The 22141-nt window shown below is 36.4% G+C and overlaps 1 protein-coding gene across 2 annotated transcripts in view; it reads right to left on the bottom strand.

Annotated features, from left to right (window-relative positions):
* The window catches only part of COX10 (cytochrome c oxidase assembly factor heme A:farnesyltransferase COX10), a 91354-nt gene that overhangs the window by 49079 nt on the left and 20134 nt on the right, over positions 1-22141 (bottom strand). The gene's annotated exons all lie outside the window — the stretch shown is intronic.

Below are 22141 nucleotides of genomic sequence, written 5' to 3'. Positions count from 1 at the left end.
TTCTCTTCATTTTGTATCAATTCATAAAACTTTCCAGGTTTTTCTCAAATCCTCCTGCTGGTCATTTCTGATAAAATGATAGCATTACACCAGTCAGATATATCCCAACTTTTTCAGCCATCTCCAATTGTTGGGCATGGCCTCAATTTTCAATTCTTTGCCACCACAAAAAAAAAGAGCTACTATAAATATTTTTGTATATTTAGGTCCTTTTCCTTTTTTTTCATTTTAATCTCTGAGATATAGATCAAGTAATAGTATTTCTGGAACAAAAGGAATACAGTTTTATTGCCCTTTGGGTATGCTTCCAAATTGCTATCCAGAATAACTGAATCAGTTCATAACTCCACCAACAGTGCATTAGTGTCTCCCTTCTTTCACATCCACCTCTAACATATTTCCTCATATAGACCAATTAGATATATATAAAGTAATACCTCAGAGTTGTTTTAATTTGATTCTTTAATCAATAGCGACCTAGAGTATTTTTCATGATTATACATAGCTTTGAATTCTTTATATGATAAACTGCCGGATCATATCTTTTTGACCATTTATCAACTGGGGAATGATTCATATTCTTCTAAGTTTGCCTCAATTCCCTACATATTTGAGAATTAAGGCCTTTGTCACAGAAACTTGCTTTTAATTTTTCCCCTAGTTTTTACTTTCTGTTAACTGTATTTGATTTTAATTTTCTATCTTGTCAAATTCTTTCCTTGTCTATATAATTTATTGACAAAATATTCCATGCTCCTCTAATTCACTTGATATCATACTTTCTGCCTAAATCATATACCCTTTTTGACCTTATTTGGGTATTCAGTGTGAGATGTTGGTTTATACATATTTTCAACTAAACTGTTCTCCAGATTTCCCTGTAATTTTTGTCAAATAGTGAGTTCTTATTTCCAAAATCTTGGAACTTGATATTTATCAAACACTATATTATTGAATATTTTTGTATCTAATATATTCCACTGTTCCAACACTTTCTTGGTCAGTAACTAATTGTTTACATGTTTATTGCTTGCAATAAAGTTTGAGATCTAGTATTAGGAGGCCCCCTCCTTTTACATTCCTTTTTCTCACTGATTCCCTTGATATTCTTGTCTTTTTGTTCTTTAGATGAATTTTATTATTTTTTCTAGCTCTAAAATTTTTAGTAGTTTCATTGCACTAAATTAATTTAAACAGAATTGTCATTTTATTATGTTGAACAATGAATATGTCTCAAATTGTTTAGATTTGATTTTAAGTAATAAGTAGTTTATAATTGAGTTCAAATAACTCCAGGGTTTATCTCGGTGGGTAGACTCCTAGGTACTTTATATTGTCTATTTCATCCAGTTAAACTTTGTTGGAAATATATAGAAATGCTAAATTTAAGTTTTGCTAATAGTAATTATTTCAATTAGTTTTTTTAGTTGATTCTTTAGGATGCTCTAAGTATATCATCGTATCACCTGTAAAGAGTGATAAAGTTACTTAATTGCCTATCTTAATACATTTTCATTTCCAATGACTATAGTTAGCATAACCATTTCATTATTGAATAATTGTGGTGATGACGGACTTGGTCATCCGGCGCCAGGAGCGGGCGCACGGCCCCGCCGCAAGGACTGGCCTTGGCCGCGGCCCCGCGCCGCTCTGCGCAGCCACGAGGCTCCTGGGCCCGGCCCCCGGGCGCCCTCGCTGGTGCTGGAGCTGCAGGTGCTGCTCCTCTGGGGAGCCGCGCGCAGCCTCGGCCCAGAGGAAAATTCCAACTAGACCACAAGTAAAATTCCAGGAACTAGTGACACAGAAATTCAATCAAACCTTACAGCTGTCACCACCAAGCCACCTTCTGCTAACACATCAGCCTCTACCAACAAAACTACCGAAAAACCTCAGGTAACAACCAAAGTCTCAACACTTGCAGCACCCTGAAACCTCAGGCATCAACTCAAAAAATGTATCTCAAAGCACAACAGCCCACAGTGCCTCAAAGTCATCAGCTGCCCCAACCAGCAACAGTACAATGATAACACTGGTACACTGGCCACAGCCACAGCCAACATCAATGCCCAAATGAACAAAGGATCAAGATTTGATATAGACAGCTTTGTTGGTGGCATTGTACTGACTCTGGGAGTTTTATCTATCCTTTACATTGGATGCAAAACGTATTATTCAAGGGGCATTCCATACAGAACCATTGATGAACACGATCATTTAAAGAAAATCATCCAAGAACCAAAGCAAAGGAAGATGGCGCAACCCTCATCATCAATTTCAGAAAATGTTTCCCACTTGAAAAGCATATTAACAGACTATACCCACCAAGTAAAACATATTCTATGAATGTGTTAAACTTTTCCATGGTCACTAAAGGGAAAAAAAGGGTTGTTGGATTTGTTTTCATGTTTGTCTGTTTAAGATCACAAATTAACACAGCTTATTTTCCCTTCTCATAAATACACTTTAAAAATGAGTTTTGACATTGTAAAAGCCATTCATGGTGCTGTGAAATTTCTGCCACTCACTGCTTTTTTTTCCTCTGTAAAATTAGATGAGAGAGTAGGAAGACTTGTCTTCTTCCCAGGTCTGGTGCTGAAATGGGGCAGTGTTGTTTGTTCCAAGCCCACCTTGTGAGTCTGTGGTTTGAAGCCTACAGTAACATGATGGAGCACCCCTTCTGAGTTTTTCTAAAATATCTGTGTTGCACTTTGAAGATGACAGTCTCCTGAAATTCTGAATATCATTATTTTCTTTGAAATGTTCTTGTGTGCTTTAGATATTGCTTTTTTCCTTATTCTTTTCATGACAATATGAAAATGTTTACAAAAGCCAGCTCTTGATTGTCTGTTCCCATTGCCCCTACAACTCCCCCCCAAAAAATTAGGGAAACTAATAGATAATGTAAGGGTTTTTTAATTCGGATTATATACTGGTTTTTTACGTTATGTATTTATTTTCTTAATTATGTTGACTTAGGCATTTATTAAAATTAGTTTGCAGTCAGCTGACAAAAACAGATGAACATAGTCCAGGTGCACAGCAGGATGATGGGCACAAACTAGCCCAAGCTTTAAAATGATCCATAAAGGGCGGCTAGGTGGCGTAGTGGATAAAGCACTGACCCCTGGAGTCAAGAGTACCTAGGTTCAAATCCAGTCTCAGACACTTAATAATTACCTAGCTGTGTGGCCTTGGGCAAGCCACTTAACCTCGTTTGCCTTGCAAAAAAAAAAAAACAACCTAAAAAAATGATCCATAAATAACACGCAGAAGGTATAAGTCAAGTATAGATAATTGAGAGTTGGCAGCATGTTAGAACAATTTTAATTTTGGCTTTTCAGAAATATTTTTTAAAGTTCCTTTTTGATTTTCCTTTTCTTTTGTTATAGTAACTAGCATTTGGGTATATTGTTGTTGTTGCTGAGGTCTATTTTTAGATAAGTAATAAAATGAAAATTTGCACTTTATCAATAGTGGTGATGACAGATGTCCTTGTTTTACTCTGATCTTATTGGGAAGGCCTCTAGCTTATCTCCTATCATAGATAACATTTTAAGGAAAGTCCCATTTATTTGCTTTCCAATATTTCAAATAATGAGTGTTGTTTTGTCATTAGTTTTTCCCACATCTACTGAGAAAATCATATGATTGTTGTTGTTTCTGTTACTGAAATTATCAGTTATGCTGATAGTTTCCCTAATATTGAACTAGTCTATGCATTTCTGGTATAAATCCCACCTGGTCATAGTGTATGATCCTTGTGATATATTACTTGTATCTCCTTGCTAGTATTTTATTTAAAATTTATACATCAATATTCATTAGGGAAAATGGTCTACAATTTCCTTTTTTTCTGTTTTTGTTCTTCCTTGTTTAGGTATCAGTACCATATTTGTGTCATGAAAAGAATTTGGTGGGATTCCTTTTCCTCTAGTTCCAAATAGGTTATGTAGTATTAATTGTTCTTTAAATGTTTGCAAGTATTCACTTGTGAATACATTTGGTCATGGGGATTTTTTCTTAGGGAGTTCATTGATGGGTGTCCAGTTTCTTCTTCCAAAATAGGATTGAATATTCTATTTTCTCTTTTGTTATTCTGAGAAACAACTTTTGGTAAATATTCATCCATTTTACTTAGATTGCTAAGATTTATTAACATACAATTAAGCAAAATAGCTTTTCAATTTGGTTCCAATATTCCTATGAATCTTCATTCTGGGATCTCTTTCAGGAGATGATCAGTTCATTATTACAATTTGTATCTGATACTCTGAATGTAAGAGGTTCTAAGTGTTTCTTAATGATTTCTTGAAAGATAATTCTAGACACTTTTTTTAATCAAGGTTTCAGATAATCTAATAATTCTTTTTTTTGTTGTTTTACTGAAGATTTATTTATTTTGAGTTTTACAATTTCCCCCCCCATCTTACTTCCCTCCCCCCACCCCCGCCACAGAAAACAATTTGTCAGTCTGTACGTTCTTTCCATGTTGTACATTTATCCAAACTGAGTGTGATGAGGTAGAAATCATATCCTTAAGGAAGAAACAAAAAGTATAAAAGATAACAAGATCAGACAATAAGATATGGTTTTTATCCTAAATTAAGGGGAATAGTCCTTGAAATTTGTTCAAACTCCATGGTTCTTTATCTGGATACAGATGATATTCTCCTTGCAGATAGCCCAGAATTGTCCCTGACTGTTGCAATGAGGGAATAAGCAAGTCCATCAAGGTTGATCATCACCCCATGTTGCTGTTAGGGTATAAAGTGTTTTTCTGGTTCTGCTCATCTCACTCAGCATCAGTTCATGCAAATCCCTCCAGGCTTCCCTGAGTTCCCATCCCTCCTGGTTTCTAATAGAACAATAGTGTTGCATGACATACATATACCACAGTTTGCTAAGCCATTCCCCAATTGAAGGACATTTACTTGATTTCCAATTCTTTGCAACCACAAACAGGGATGTTATGAATATTTTTGTACAAATGATATTTACACCCTTTTCCATCATCTCTTCAGGGTATAGACCCAGTAGTGGTATTGCTGGATCAAAGGGTATGCATATTTTTGTTGCCCTTTGGGGGTAGTTGCAAATTTCCAGAAAGGTTGAATGAGTTCACAGCACCACAGTATAATAGTGTCCCAGATTTCCCATAACCCTTCCAACAATGATCATTATCATTTCTGGTCATATTGGCCAGTCTGAGAGGTGTGAGGTGCTACCTCAGAGAAGCTTTAATTTGCATTTCTCTAATAATTAATGATTTAGAGCAATTTTTCATATGACTATGGATTGCTTTGATCTCCTCTGTAAAATGCCTTTACATATCCTTTGACCATTTGTCAACTGGGGAATGGGTTTTTTTTTAAATATGACTCACTTCTCTGTATATTTTAGAAATAAGTCCCTGTCAGAATCATTAGTTGTAAAGGTCGTTTCTCAGTTTACTACATTTATTTTGATCTTCATTACAATGGTTTTATCTGTGCAAAAGCTTTTTAATTTAATGTAATCTAAATCAACTAATTTGTTTTTGGTGATGTTCTCCATCTCTTCCTTAGTCATAAACTGCTTCCCTTTCCATAGATCTGACAGGTAAATTAGTCCTTGTATAGTACTGCTTTTTATGTCTAAATCCTGTATCCATTTGGATCTTATCTTGGTAAAGGGTGTGAGGTGTTGGTCTAATCTAAATTTTTTCCATACTAACTTCCAATTTTCCCAGCAGTTTTTATCAGAGTTTTTCTCCCCAAAGCTGGACTCTTTGGGTTTATCAAACAGCAGATTATTATAATCATTTCCTGCTATTGCAACTAGTCTATTCCACTGTTCCATCACTGTATTTCTTAGCCAATACCCAACAGTTTTGATGATTGATGCTTTATAATATAATTGTAGATCAGGCAGGGCTAAGTCCCCTTCTTTTGCACTTTTTTTCATTAAATCCCTGGAAATTCTAGACTTTTAATTTCTCCATGTGAATTTACTTACAATTTTCTCTAACTCATTAAAATAATTTTTTGGAATTTTGATTGGTAGGGAAGTAAAAAGGTAGTTTAGGTAGAATAGTCATTTTTATTATATTAGCTCTACCTATCCATGAGCAGTTGATATTTGCATGGTTATTTAAATTGATTTGTGTGGGAAGAGTTTTATAATTGTTTTCAAAAAGTTTCTGAGTCTGTTGGCAAAAAGACTCCCAGGTATTTTATATTGTCAGAGGTTATTTTGAATGGGATTTCTCTTTCTAGGTCTTCCTGCTATATCTCACTAGACATATATAGAAAAGTTGAGGATTTGTGAGGGTTTATTTTATATCCTGCAACTTGGCTAAAACTGCTAATTGTTTACAGAAATTTTTTGGATGATTTCTTGGGATTCTCTAAGTAAACCATCATGTCATCTGCAAAGAGTGAGAGTTTTGTCTCTTCCTTCCCAATTCTAATTCCTTCGATTTCTTTTTCTTCTCTAAATGCTGAAGCTAACATTTCTAAGATGATATTGAATAGTAGTGGTGATAATGGGCACACTTGTTTCACCCCAATCTTATTGGGAATGCCTCTAGCCTTTCCCCATTGAATATAATGCTTGTTGATGGTTTCAGATAGATACTGCTATTATTCCAAGGAACAGTCCATTTATTCCTACACTCTCTAGTGTTTTTAGTAGGAATGGGTGCTGTATTTTTTTCAAAAGCTTTTTCAGCATCAATTGATATGATCATATAATTTCTGATAGGTTTCTTGTTGATATAATTGAGTATACTAACAGTTTTCCTAATATTGAACCAACCCTGCATTCCTGGGATAAATCCTACTTGATCATAATGTATTATCCCAGTGATAACATGTAATCGTTTTGCTAAGATTTTATTTAAGATTTTTGCATCTATATTCACCAGGGAGCTAGGTCTATAATTTTCTTTCTCTGTTCTAACTCCTCCTGGTTTAGTTATCAGCACCATATTGGTTTCATAGAGAGTTAGGCAGAATTCCATCTTCCCCTATTTTTCCAAAGAGTTTATATAGAATTGGAACCAATTGTTCTTTAAGTGTTTGATAGCATTCACTTGTGAATATATCAGGCCCTAGAGATTTTTTCTTAGGGAGTTCAATGATGGCTTGTTGAATTTCTTTTTCTGAGATAGGGTTGTTTAGGTATTTAATCTCTTCTTCATTTAACCTAAGCAACTTATATTTTTATGAATATTCATCCATTTCACTTAGATTATCAAATTTATTGGCATAGAGTTGAATAAAATAATTTCAAATTATTATTTTAATTTCCTCCTCATCAGTACCGAGTTTACCTTTTTCATTTATGATACTAGCAATTTGGTTTTCTTCTTTCTTTTTTTAATCAAATTGACCAGAGGTTTATCAATTTTATTGGTTTTTTCATAAAACCAACTTTTGGTTTTATTGATTAATTCAATAGAGTTTTCTTTTGCTTTTATTAATTTCTCCTTTATTTTTAAGACTTTCTAATTTGGTTTTTATTTGGGGATTTTTAATTTGTTCTTTCTCTAATTTTTTAGTTGCATATTTAGTTCATTAATTTTCTCTTTCCCTAATTTATTCATATAAGCATTTAAAGATATAATATATCCCCTGACAGACGTTTTGAGTGAATTCCATAGGTTTTGGTATGTTGTTTCATCATTGTCATTATCTAGGATAAAATGATTAATTCTTTCTATAATTTGTTTTTTGGTCCACTCATTCTTTAAAATGAGGTTATTCAGTTTCCAATTAGTCCTGCATCTATATCTACTTGGCCCAATATTGCATATGACTTATTGCATTGAGATCTGAGAAGGATGTATTCACTATGTCTACCTTTCTGCAGTTGATCATTAGGTTTTTATGTCTTAGTACATGACCAATTTTTGTATAAGTACCATGTACGCAGAGGAAAAGGTATATTTCATTCTGTCCCCATTCAATTTCCTCCGTAAGTCTACCATATCTAGTTTTTCTAACAATCTATTTACCTCCTTAACTTCTCTCTTGTTTATGATTTGATTTTATCTAAATCTGAAAGCAGGAGGTTATGATCGCCCAGTACTAGTGTTTTGCTGTCTATGTCTTCCTGTAGTTCTTTCAGCTTCTCCTCTAAGAATTTGGATGCTGTCCCATTGGGTGCATATATATTCAGTATTGAAATAACCTTACTGTCTATGGTACCTTTTATGAGGATAAAGTTCCTTATCTCTTTTTAACGCTATCTATTTTTGCTGCTGCTTTGTCTGAGATAATGATTGCTACCCGTTTTTTTACTTCAGCTGAAGCCAAATATATTTTGCTCCAACCTTTTACCTTTACTCTATATGTGTCTCTCTGCTTCAAATGAGTTTCTTTTAAGCAGTATATTGTAGGATTCTGGTTTTTATTCCACTCCGCTATTCACTTATGTTTTAAGGGAGAGTTATGATTACTAATTCTTTATTGCCCTCCATGCTATCTTCCCTGTTTGTATTTTTCCCATTTCCCCCCATCCATATTCCCCAGTATTTTGTTTCTGAATACCATCCCCTTCAATGTGTTTGCCCTCCTATATCTACACCCTCCCCTTTCTTTCCCTGTTCCCTTTTCCTTACCCTTCCTTTTGTCAGTTCCCCTTTTTTCCTTCCTCCTCGCTATCTCCATCCCCCATTCCCTTTTCCCCTTTGAATACTTGAAAGGTTAATTTTTTTTTTAAGTTAACTGAGTATGTTTGTAAATTGACTTTGAGCCAAGTCTCATGAGAAGATGATTCAGGTGTTTCTCATCTCCTCCCTTCTTTCCCTCTATTACCATAGGTATTTTTTTACCTCTTAGTGTAATGAGATTTACCCCATTCAATCCCCTCCCTCCTCCCATGTCCTTCCTGTCCCCCTTTTTAAGGAGGTAGTGTTTTTTAGATTATTCTGAGTCATAGAAAATTCTGAGTATCTGTCATTTCTAGCTAAGTACATTCTATCTAATAGAGCTAAAATTCTTGAGAGTTATTAGAATCTTTCTCCCAAGTGAGGTTAAAGCCAGTTACATCTTATTGGATAGCAGTCTCATGGATAGGTCATGAATGTCCATCACTTCTGGCTAGGTATATTCTCTCTATTAGACTCACAATTCTCAAGATTTATGAGAATCTTTTTCCCCATGCTAGAATATAACCAGTTTCAACTTACTGGATAGCAGGTGTTTTTTTTTACTGCCCCCCCCCTTTTTAATCTTTTCATGTGTCTCTTGGACCTCCTGCTTGATGTCTAAATTTTCTATTTTGCTCTGGTCTTTTCATCAGGAATTTTTGGAATTCTTCCATTTCATTAAATGTCCATCTTTTTCCCCTGGAAGAGAAGGCTTAGCTTTGCAAGACAGTGGATTCTTGGTTGCACTCCAAGCTCCCCTGCTCTTCGGAATATCTTGTTCCAGGCCCTTCGATCCCTTAATGTTGATGCAGCCAGGTCCTGCATAATCCTTACTGTGGCTCCTTGGTATTTAAATTGTTTCTTTCTAGTAGCTTGCAGGATTTTCTCTTTTATCTGCTAGTTCTGGAATTTGGCCACAACATTCCTTGGTGTTTTCATTTTAGGATCTTTTTCTGGAGGAGATTGATGTATTCTCTCAATAACTACTTTGTCCTCTGTTCCATGATAACAGGGCAATTTTCCAACATTAGATCCTGTAATATTAAGTCCAGGCTTTTTTTTCTCTTCAATGTTTTTAGGAAGTCCAATAATTCTCAGGTTGCCTCTCCTCGACCTATTCTCAAGGTCAGTGGTTTTTCACATTTTCTTCTATTTTTTTCTAGTTTTTGATTGTTTAACAGGCTCTTGCTGTCTCATGATGTCATTAGTTTCTGCAGACGCCATTCTTTTTATTAAGGAGTTTTCTTCATTAACCTTTTTGCAACTCCTTTTCCAATTGGTCAATTCTACTTTTGAAAGAGCTTTCCATTTGACCAACTGAGATTTTGAGAGAATTATTTTCCTTTTGCATTTGCCCAATTGATGATCTGAGAGATTTACTCTCATTTTGTATTTGTCCAATTGAGGATGTGAGAGATTTATTCTCATTTTGAATTTGACCAATTGTATTTTCTAATGATTTGTTTTCTTGTTGCAGGGTATTAATTGTCTCTCCCAAATTTTCCAGTTGATTTTTAAACTCCTTCCTTATTTCTTCAAGGAAGTCTTTCTGTGTTGGAGACCAGATCACATTAAACTCAGAGGTTCTAGGTCTCTCTGAGTTAGGGTCTTTTCCTTCTAAGAATTTTTCTATGAATCCACCTTTCCACTGACCATTCTTCATTTTGCTAAAACCTTGGATTAGGGAGGGGCTGGTTCACAGGGATTTGGTGTTGGGATTCTTAGAGGCTTTACTCACTGAGTGCAATTTCTCTGGCTGGCCAGTAGGAGGTGCTGTTTGCTTTCTCTGGAGTGTCTGTGACCTTGATTGAGGCCTTGTCTCTTAGCTTGAAGGGAGAGATTGAATCTTTTTGCCTTCAGTCAATGGTGGGCTTTACCCTGGGGTGAGTCAGCTGGGCTGGTTCTTCTGCTCACATACCTGTGCCTGAGGCAGAAGTAGTCTGTAATTGTATTTGTTCTGGAAAGAGGCCTCAGCCTCCCCCTAGCCCTATGGGCAAGCTCCAGAGGATCAGTGCCAACACCAGTGCCTCTGCTCTCTAGTTGACTCAAGCCTCCAGCGGTCTAGCCCCAGGGCTGATCAAGCAGGTCCTTCTCTCAGGCCCTCAGGCTTCCAGGCTCCAATTCAGTTGCTAATCTGGCTGATAGGGCTGACCTGCCCTCTACACTGGGACTCACCTGCCCAAACTCACCCAGGGCTGTGGAAAATAAATCCTGAGGTAGATGTTCTTTCTCTTGACTTTTCTTTCTGGGTTTTGTGGGTCGGATTTCTGTTAAGAGGTTTGTTTCATATTGTAGATGGGGAAAGATCAGGAGACTTTAGAACTGTGCCTGTCTTCTCTCCACCATCTTGGCCGGAAATATGATAATCCAATAATTCTTAAATTATATGTCGATCTATTTTTCCTGGTCAATTTTTAAAAAATGAAATATTTCACATTTCCTTCTATTTTTTCTTTTGATTTTCTTTTATTTTTTCTTGATGTTTCATGGAATTATTAGCTTTCAATTGTTCAATTCTAATTTTAAGAAGTTGTTTTCTTCACTGAGCTTTTGTACCTCCTTTTCCATCTGGTCAACTCCACTTTTTAATAGATTTTTGTGTCTCTTTTACCATTTGGCCAATTCTTTTTTAAGGTGTTATTTTCTTCAGCATTTTTGGTGCCTCTTTTACTGCCCCATTGGCTCTTTTTCCCAACTTTTCTTTTCTACCTATTTGATTTTTCAAAATCCTTTTTGAGCTTTTCCAGGAACATTTTTAGGGGCTTGTGACCAATTCACATTTAATTCTTTTTATTTAGCAGTTATGGTTTTGTTGTATTCTTCTAAGTTTATGTCTTGCTCATTTTTCTAGCCTATTTCTTGACTTAAATTTATGTTAAAATTGGGCTCTGCTCATGTGGTGGAGGGAGCCTTTCTTGCTACTGATTTCAGACTCTGGGGGGGTCTGTCGTTTTTCTGTCCTTTTGAGGTCTCCTTAGATTATAATCAGAGGAGGTACTGTCACTGCTTTCCTGGCATTGCATTCTGGACTATGAGTGACCACAAGTACTCTTCCCCACCATGGAACTGTGACCAGGCAGGGCCCATGTACTGCTGAGGCCACAAGTGCTTAGTTAGCTAGTGCTCCTCTAAGCCTTGGGACTATATCTGTAACTGTGCATGGACAATGTGACCCACAGCCAGCAAAGGGTCCCTTGTATATCCTTCTTATAGATCCCCTTCCTGGCTGTGGGTTGAGAGTACTCAAAGGTTCTATCACAGAGAATGCTTCCAAGACCTGCTCTAGGCAACCCAGCACAGTCTATGTTGAGCTCCAGGTCAAGCCACCATCCTAATTAAAGTGTTTTTTCTGCTGACCTTCCTGGTTGCCCTGGGCTGGACAATGGTTTCACTCTAACTTTTTTTGTGATTCTGTTGTTCAAGAATTCAATTTATATGAATTATTTTAAAGTTATTTAGAAGGGAATTTGGAAGAGGGCATGTGAGTCTCTATTTTTACTTGGCCAACTTCACTCTGCCTTCCCTTCTTATCCTAGATGTATTAATTTTGACTAGGCAAAAGCTTTTCATTTTCAATTAAAGTGATCTATATTTTCATTTACAAGTATTCTCTTTTTTGTTATGAATAGAATACTTTTCCATAGCTATGAGACGACTTATATAATCTGTCTTCTAGTTTTCTTAGAGTATGATCTTAAATCAAATATAATGTATAGATTTAAAAATGCATTATGGAATACAGTATAACATTTTGTTATAGGCCTTATTTCTGCCAGACTGCTTTTCTATTTTCCCAGAAATTTTTTAAGTAGATTTTGCCCAGGTAATTTATTTTTCACTTTACCCAATGCTGGGTTGAAAGTTTGTTCAGTTGATATGTATCTTTGTTCTTTAATCAGCACTGGGTAATTCTGATGACTTGCTTTATAATATACTTAAAGGACTCCAAGTGCTATGCCCCTATTTGGCTATAGTTCTTTTCATCATTTCTCTTGATATTCTAGATGTTTTGTGTTTTCAAATAAATTTTAGTTTTGTAAAGTATCTCCTTAGTAATTTGATTGGTATAGCATTAAAAGTATAATTTAATTTTGGTAGTAATATTATTTTTATAATATTAGTTTTGCCTAGCCATAAGCATTAAATATTCCTCCAGCTATTTAGATTCTCCTTTCCTTATTAAGGAATACTTTTTTAATTGAATCTATACAAGCTTTTGTGCATGCTTTGAGAGGTCATCTCCAGACATTTTATGCATTTTGTACTTATTTAGAATGAAATTTTCTTTCCTATTATTTCTTCTTATGCTTTGTTATTATTCAGAAATGTTAGGAGGCTTTGAAGATATATTTTGCAATCTGCAACATTCTTGAATCTATAACTGTTTCAATTATTATACTTGCTGATTCTCTAGGTTTGTCCAAATAAACTACAATATCATTAGTAAAAAAGCATAGTTTTATCTCCTTTTTTATTGCTATCGCAAACATTATTAAAAACATGAAATAACAGTGGATATGATTATTTCACTCTCATATTCATTAGAAAAGATTCTAGGATATCCACATTGCTTATCATGCTTACTTTTGGTTTCAGATAGATGTTTTTCCTTTTATTTTGAAAAATCATATTTTATGATGTTTAAAAAATATGCTTCTATTTTGTAGGATACTTAATTATGAGTATTATATTTTGTGAAAGTTTTTTCTGCATCCATTTAGGTGATATTATGATTAAGGATGTTGTTTTTTTAATTATTAATTATGCTGATCAACTGCCTCATGTTGAACCATTCTTGCATCCCTGGTACAAATCTCAAATGATTATGATTTTTTGGACAAATTGTATTAGCTATTGAAAAGATTTTGTCACAAATGACATTAGTCTATAGTTATCTTTCTATGGCTTTCCCCCTCTCTGCTTTAGGTATAAAGACTATATTTGTTTCATGAAAGAATTCTTTCCAATTTTTTAAGATGCATTTCATTAGCAGAAGTATTACATATTTTCAGAAAATCATTATGATATCCCTACTCAGTCTGATCAATAGCTATTCAGTTGTTACTGTGGGCATCAGGGATTGTCTATACATAAGATAAATAGGATAGAATTAAGTTTAATTATTAGAATTACGTAGATCAGAATTATTTAGCCCATTATGTATTGATGATATGTCCACGTATTGATGATGACATTGCTTTTAAATTAATTATAAGATAGATTTATACAATACAGATTTAGAGGTCATAATCAACCTGTGTTAAGGACAGAAAAAAAGACTTGTACTCTGAGTTCTGCTGTTCCAGAAAAACAGTTTTCCATTCTACTTTTTTCTTTTATACCTAATGTTTATAATATGCAAGTAGAAAATCCCAGAATCCTGTTGACTGATGACATATGGAAAGTCTGATGACTAAACTTTGCTGATTGATGGACATTTGTAGTCAATCATGTGAATTTCCCCTTTGAGAATTGACCAATCAAATCTCATTCTATTTTTAGTGATCTCTCATCCCCTATAAATATTTTCAGCCCTTGAGTAGAAGGGAATCCATTACTACAAAAATGAGTCTTTGATCCAATTTCTTAAAGAACACCAGCTTTTTCTATTGTTACTATTTAATTTGTTCTTCAAGCTACTCATCAATTAAAATTTCATTACCTGTTGGAAAGGATGTGGGAAATCTGGGACACTAATACATTGATAGTGGAGCTGTGAACTCATGCACACTTTCTTGAGAGCAATTTGGAATTATGCCCAAAGGGCAACAAAAATGTGCATACCCTTTGATCCAGCAATACCACTACTGGATCTATACCATGAAGAGATGATGAAAAAGGGTAAAAACATCACTTGTACAAAAATATTCATAGCAGCCCTGTTTGTGGTAACAAAGAATTGGAAATTAAGTAAATGTCCTTCAATTGGGGAATGGTTTAACAAACTGTGGTATATATATATGTGATGGAACACTACTGTTCTATTAGAAACCAGGAGGGATGGGAATTCAGGGGAGCCTAGAAGGATTTGCATGAACTTATACTGAGAGAGATGAGCAAAACGAGAAAAAGGTACACCCTAACAGCAACATGGGGGTGATGATCAACCTTGATGGACTTGCTCATTCCATCAGTGCAACAATCAGGGACAATTCTGGGCTAACTGTGATGGAGAATACCATCTGTATCCAGAGAAAGAATTGTGGAGTTTGAACAAAGACCAAACACTATTACCTTCAATTTAGAAAAAAAAACCCATCATCTTAATATATAATTTTGCTATCTCTTATATTTTATTTTTCTTCTTTAAGGATAAGATTTCTCTCTCATCACATTCAACTTAGATCAATGTATACCATGGAAAAAATGTAAAGACTAACAGACTGCCTTCTGTGGAGGGAAGCAAGAATGGGGAAAAATTGTAAAACTCAAAATAAATAAAAAAATCTTTCTTTAAAAAAATGCTCATCTTCAAAGCAGTAAAATGCAGGGTTTTATTTTTCTGAATCAATCACTTTTCTGTTTTATTGGATTTTTTAATCCATTCACATTTAAAGTTATGTTATTTTTTTTCATCTTCTTACATGGTTGTTTAAAGTTATGATCTTTTGCTGGAGATATATATTGTTCCTCCAATTACTTTATCTTATTTTAAAGGTGGCCCTATTCATATTGCCTCTCTTTCCCTTACTCCTGATCCTTTCCTCTCATTTATTACCCTTTGGGCCTTTAAGGTTTTATTAGTTCTTTTTTGTCTCCTGTTTTTATGTGGATATATAAATCTTTACCCCCACTTTTTTCTTCCAGTTAATCAAACAGATTTACCCTTCCATCCCTTTTCCTTTGACTAACTGTTCATTAGGTTTTTAAATTTCATGTCTTTCCTTTTTGAAAAAAAGGATTTCTTGGGGCAGCTAGGTGGTGCAGTGGGATAGAGTACCAACCCTGGAGTCAGGAATATCTGAGTTCAAATCCAGCCTCAGACACTTAATAATAACGTAGCTGTGTGGCCTTGGGCAAGCCACTTAACCCCACTGCCTAGCAAAAACAGAGAAGAGAAGAGAAGAGAAAAGAAGAGAGAGAAGAGAAGAGAAGAGAAGAGAAGAGAAGAGAAGAGAAGAGAAGAGAAGAGAAGAGAAGAGAAGAGAAGAGAAGAGAAAGAAGAGAAGAGGATTTCTCTCATTCTCTAATTTTCTCTCATCCACCCTCTCTTTCAGTCTAGACTAGATCTTCACTCTGATTTGTGATGCCTATGACTATCTGGTCACTCTCCATTCCTCAAAAAACCAAAGATTCCAAGCCATACATTCCAGTCACTGTCACCTAGGAAGTTTCTGTCCCTGATATCATGTTTTCTGTTTTGCTGATGCTATAAATTCAGAAAAAATTCTCTAACAAAATCAATTATAAGCACAAAATACAATATGAAACCTCAAATCTCTTAATAAATGAAAGGCTTAAACAAAAAGAATGCTGCTACACTAACTTTTTTTCCTGAGATGACAATTGTGCATCCATCTCCCTCCCCCTCAGATGATACCTTCAGCATCTGTTAGAGAAATGATGAATGGTTTTAGTCTCAACCAAGTTAGAGTGAAGCTACTGACCACAAAATACGCATGCTTCATTTTTTAAAAATTTCTAAATCTTAGGTATTTGTTCTCTTGTAACTATTTTATATTACCTAAAAGCAGTTGTTAAAAGTTGGATAAGCATGTGCATGAATAAAGGGAAGTAAACAAGAAAATAAAACTGAAAAAAGATGAGATCTGATAGAATAGCTGGAACCAGTTCAAATGAGAGTGAAGTTCAAGCAATACTCACTCAACTGTACACTTCCCTTCTATCATATAAATTCTTCCTTGACCTCTTTTGTTATGAGAGGGGTGCATGGAGTTTTTGGTGAGAAGCAATAGGTCTAGTTTGAGGGCTTACTGAACCTTTTTCAGGACTTTTCATCCATTTTTGGTATCCACTTACACAAAACTCTTACCTCCAAGAATTTGTACCATGCTCAGTAGCAAATAAGCTACACTGGATTGATGGTAATTGACAAGCTAATATGTCAGTGAGTTAGAGGGATGTGTAACCCAAGCTTGCCAAGACTTTCCCTAGTGGAATATATGGCTAGAACAATTTGTTACAAAAGTTGTTAGGGTACTAAAGCAGGTACTTAGTCAGGATCAAAGATTCCTCAACCACTGCCAGTTGCCTTGACGTTTGTCTTGCTTTTGGACTTTGATGATTCTATCTTATGTGATCTTGACTAGGCTTCCCATAGTCTTTGAATTATTCCTTTCTGGATACTTGCAGTATTTTTACCTTAACCTTTAACTATAATATTCCTAAGAGTTTTCATTTTGAGATTTCTTTGAGGAGGTAACCAGTGGATTTTCTCAATTTTTATTTTGCCCTCTGGTTCTAAGATATCTGGGAAGTGTTCCATCATAATTTTTTGAAATATTCATGACATATTTTTTTGCTTTGGCTTTCAGGTAGTCCAATAATTCTTAAATTAACTTTCCTTGACATATTTTCTAGGTCAGTTATTTTTCCTATCTGATATCTCACATTTTCTTCTATTTTTTTTCCCAATCTTTTGACTTTGTTTCATTGTTTCTTGATGTCTCATGAAATCATTAATTTCCCATTTGACCAATTCTAAGTTTTAGGAGGTTTTTTGCAAGACAATGGGGTTAAGTGACTTACCCAAGGCCACACAGCTAGGTAATTATTAAGTGTCTGAGGCCACATTTGAACTCAGGTCCTCCTGACTCCAGGGCCAGTGCTCTATCCACTGCACCACCTAGCTGCCCCCCCCCCCCCAAATTCTAAATTTTAAAGTTTTTTTTTCCCTTTAATGAAGTTTTGTACCTCTTTCACCATTTGGGCAATTTTTATTTTTTAAGGAGTTATTTTCATCTTTTTATGAAGTTTTTCATAATTTTCTTGGACTTCTCTCATTTCCTTTCCCAACTTTTCCTCTATTGATCTCTTTTGATTTTAAAAATAATTTTCTTTGCTGTTTTTTAATCATTTTCATTGGCTCTTTTAAGAATTCTTGTTGAGGGGTGGCTAGGTGGCATAGTGGATAAAGAACCGGCCTTGGAGTCAGGAGTACCTAGGTTCAAATCTGGTCTCAGACACTTAATAATTACCTAGCTGTGTGGCCTTGGACAAGCCACTTAACCCCATTTGCCTTGCAAAAAAAAAAAAAAGAATTCTTGTAGGAGTAGAGCCAAGATGGTGACAGGAGAGGATCCTCTCTTAGGTGCTCTCTCTCTCTCTCTCTCTCTCTCTCTCTCTCTCTCTCTCTGATATTTCCAAATTTATAAAATAAGGACTCTAACTGAATTTTCGAGAGACAGAATCCACAGAGGGATCCAGTGAGGCAATTCTCCAGCCCAAGGTAACCTGGAAAAGAGAGGAAAAGCTCTGTTCCGTGGGGTTAGAGGGGTGGTCTCTGGAGTGAAGGAACTTCAGCCTCCCAGAGGCAGCCCCAGGGCACTGGGAGCTGCAGCTCATGGCAGCGGGGGAAGTCTCCTGACCTATACCCCAGGGAGCACCGAGCATAACTTGGGGGATCAGCAGGGGTACCTCTGCCAGAGCAAGCCTGTGAAGCCCAGCCCTCAGGTCACTCAGCAAGCAGCTGTGGCCACAGCAGCCCAGATCCAGGAACTGGAAGCAGGCAGAGCCAGTAAGCAGGAGCCCCCAGGCAACTCAGCCTTGAATGCTGAGCCTAGGTAGGGGAGTGGAGAGAGACTGCCATGGTCTGTCCTCTGTCCCTGGAACAGGATTCTGGGGCTCTGACCACATTCTGATCCTGACTGCAGTCTAGCCCCCCCCCCCACAGAACAGCAGCCCTCCCCCACCTCAGCCCTGTGGCAGAGGGGTGCACAGACCAGGAGGGAAGACAGAGCCTCCCTCATACATGGAGATCCTTGTGTGTGTGTGTGTGGGGGGGGGGGGTGTTCCAATAATATTCAAAAGCTCAGAAAGCACCCCCAAAACCAGGCACAGGCTGGAGAAATGAGTAAGCAGAGAAAAAAGAACACCATTGAGAAATTCTTTGTCTCTGATCCCAAGAAGGATTAAAATACTCAATCTGAAGATGAGGAAGTCCAAGCTCCTACATCTAAAGACTCCAAGAAAAAAACAGAAATTGGGTTCAGGTGATGACAGAGCTCAAAAAAGACTGAAAATCAAGTGAGGGAGGTAGAAGAAAAATCGGGAAAAGAAATGAGAGAGATGTAGGAAAAAGATGGAAAAAAAAGTCAGCAGCTTAGTCAAGGAGATTCAAAAAAATGCAAGAAAATAACATGTTAAAAACCAACATAGGTCAAATGGATAAAACAGTTCAAAAAGTTATTGAGGAGAAGAATGCTTTAAAAAGCAGAATTAGCCAGATGGAAAAAGAGATAAGAAAGTTCTCTGAGGAGAACAAATCCTTCAGATGTAGAATGGAACTGAGGGAGGCTGCTGATTGTACGAGAAATCAAGACATAATACTTCAAAACCAAAAGAATGAAAAATTAGAAGAAACTGTGAAACATCTGATTGAAAAAACAACTGATATGGAAAACAGACTTAGGAAAGATAATTTAAAAATTATTGGAATACCTGAAAGTCATGATCAGGAAAAGAGCCTTTACATCATTTTCAAAGAATTGCTACAGGAAAATTGCCCTGATATTCTAGAAGCAGAGGGCAAAATAGAAATGGAGAGAATCCACAGATCCCCCCGAGAAAGAAATCCCAAAAAAACAACCCCCAGGAATATTATAGCCAAGTTCCAGAACTCCCAAGTCAAAGAGAAAATGTTACAAGCAGCCAGGACACAATTCAAATACCGTGGAGCTGCAATCAGGATCTCACAGGACTTACCAGCAACTACATTAAAAGCTCGTAGGGCTTGGAATATAATATATTGGAAGGCAAAAGAGCTTGGAATGCAACTGAGAATCAACTACCCAGCAAAACTGAATGTCCTCTTCCAGGGAAAAAGATGGATTTTCAATGAACTAGGGGAATTTCAAATGTTCCTGTTGGAATGGCCAGAGCTGAACTAAGGTTTGATCTTCAAATATAGGACTCAGGTGAAGTATAGAGATTGGAGAAGGGGAAAATATGAGGGACTTAATGAAGATGAACTGCATGTATTCTTGTATAGAAAAATGACACTGATAATACTCATATGAACCTTCTCAATTAACAGAGCAAGTAGAAGGAGATTCTATAGATGAAGCACAAGGCTGAATTTGAAGATAAAATATGGTGTAAAAATGGAATCAATAGAAAAAAGGGAAATGGAATGGGAGAAAGAAAAAGGAGAGGGGGAATAGGCCAAGATATTTCATATAATAAGATTTTTCTTTATTACAATGAGCTATTGCAATGATATGGAAGGGGGGAAGGCAAGGGGGCATGAGGGAATCTTTGCTCTCATCACAGGTGGCCAGGAGAGGAAACAGCATATATATTCAATGGGGTACAGACATCTAGAGTAAGGAGAGAAGGGGAACGGTGGGGGGGGGGGGGGGGGGATGTGAGTGATGGACGAGAGACCATGGGGGGAAAGTGGTCATTTTCTTTTTCACTTCTTGCAAGGGGCTGGGATTGGATGGCCTGTCTGGGACCACAGGGCCAAGTAGTTGCTGGGCTTTAGGGGTGATATGTGGGCTCGGGGCCTCTTGGCCCCAGGGCCAGGGATCTGTCTACTGTTCCATTCAGCTACCCTACAGCACATTTAAGAAGAGCAACAGAGTGAAAGGAGAGAAAATACAGTATATGGTAGTGTGGAAGTACAAATAGAGGAAGTCGCAATCAGCAATGGCAATGGTGGAAAAATATGGAAGTAGCTTTTTTGATGGACTTATCATAAACAATGTGATCCACCCATGACAGAGCTGGAGGTGTTAGAACACAGACTGAAGCACATTTTATTATTAATATTATTATTATTATTATTATTATTATTGGGGGGGGCTGCAGGGCAAATGGGGCTGGGTGACTTGCCTGGGGCCTCACAGCTGGGTGATTGTTGGATGTCTGAGGCCAGATTTGGACCCAGGTACTCCTGGCTCCAGGGACGGTTCTCTGTCCACTGCACCACCTGGCCACCCCCTACTATAATTATTATTATTATTATTATTATTATTATTATTATTATTATTATTGTCTTTTTTGTTGTTATTGTTTTTGCAGGGCAATGGGGTTGGGGTAGCTTGCCCGGGGTAACACGGCTGGGGGATTGTGGGTGTCTGGGGCTGGATCTGGGTTCGGGTGCTCCTGGCTCCAGGGCTGGTGCTCTGTCCACTGCACCACCTGGTTGCACCTATTATTATTATTATTATTATTATTATTATTATTATTATTATTATTATTATTATTAATTTTAATTATTTTCTCTTTCCTTTACTTTATCGTTCATGTGGGTCTATATTGGGGGGAAGGGGTATTATGTTTACTCTTAAAAAGAATATTTTAGTAATGTATAAAAAAATCATTTGTACAAAAATAAGAATTAATTAAAAAAAAAAAGAATTCTTGTTGAGGTTGTGTCCAGTCTACATCTTTCCACCTATCATTTCTTTGTTAGGTTTTGAATTTTACAATTTTCCCCACCCTCCCTTCCTTCCCCCTTCTCCCCCCCACTGAAGGCAATCTGATAAATTTTACATTGTTTCCATGCTATACATTGATCAAAATTGAATGTGTTAAGAGGAAAAAAATCATTGAGGAACAAATAAAATATCAGAGATAGCAAAATTATGTAGTACATAAGACCTCTTTTCTTAAAAATTGAAGGTAATAAACTTTGGTCTTTGTTTAAACTCCATAGTTCTATCTATACAGATGGTATTCCCCACAACGGATACCCTAAAATTGTCCCTTTCTGATTAATGTACTGATGGAATGAGCAAGTCCATTAAGGTTGATCATCACCCTCATGTTGCTATTAGTAGTCTACATTTTTCTTTGGGGCTTTGTCTGCATGTGTTTTAAAATCATAGTCTTCTTCTGTATTTGTACCTTAAGTTTTCTTGACTACAAAAGATTTTATAGTCAAGTTTGTATTTGCTCATTTTTCAGCCTATTTCTTGACTTTGGACTTTATATTAGAATCTGGTCTACCTCTGAAAGGATGGTTGGCCTGGTCTGTTTTTTATGTCCTACTGTTTTCACTGCTCAATCTAGGGATATGTAGATTTTTTTGTACTTTCATCTTGGGTGTGATCCAGGGAGAGGCCTGTGCTCCTGGTCTATGCTCCCTTTTACAGACAGGATCCCTGTTCCCTTACAGCCTTGACAAATTGTTCCTCTATGCCTTGCCAGCTGTGACAGCTGGCGTAACCACTCTTTGCTGTGCTCTAGAACTGTGACCCAGAAGTGGATAATAGACAAAAGAGCTGTTAAATGCTGCTAAGTCTCTTCCTAGTACTAGTATGGGTATCTTATTCTACCCAGGTTTTCAGGCCTCTTACCATCTCTGGGCATGATGTCACTGCC

Source organism: Macrotis lagotis, chromosome 2 (assembly GCF_037893015.1).
Source record: "Macrotis lagotis isolate mMagLag1 chromosome 2, bilby.v1.9.chrom.fasta, whole genome shotgun sequence".
In the NCBI taxonomy this organism is placed as follows: Eukaryota; Metazoa; Chordata; class Mammalia; order Peramelemorphia; family Peramelidae; genus Macrotis; species Macrotis lagotis.
Note: the sequence above shows the minus strand (reverse complement) of the source record. Positions and strands in the feature narration are given on the sequence as shown.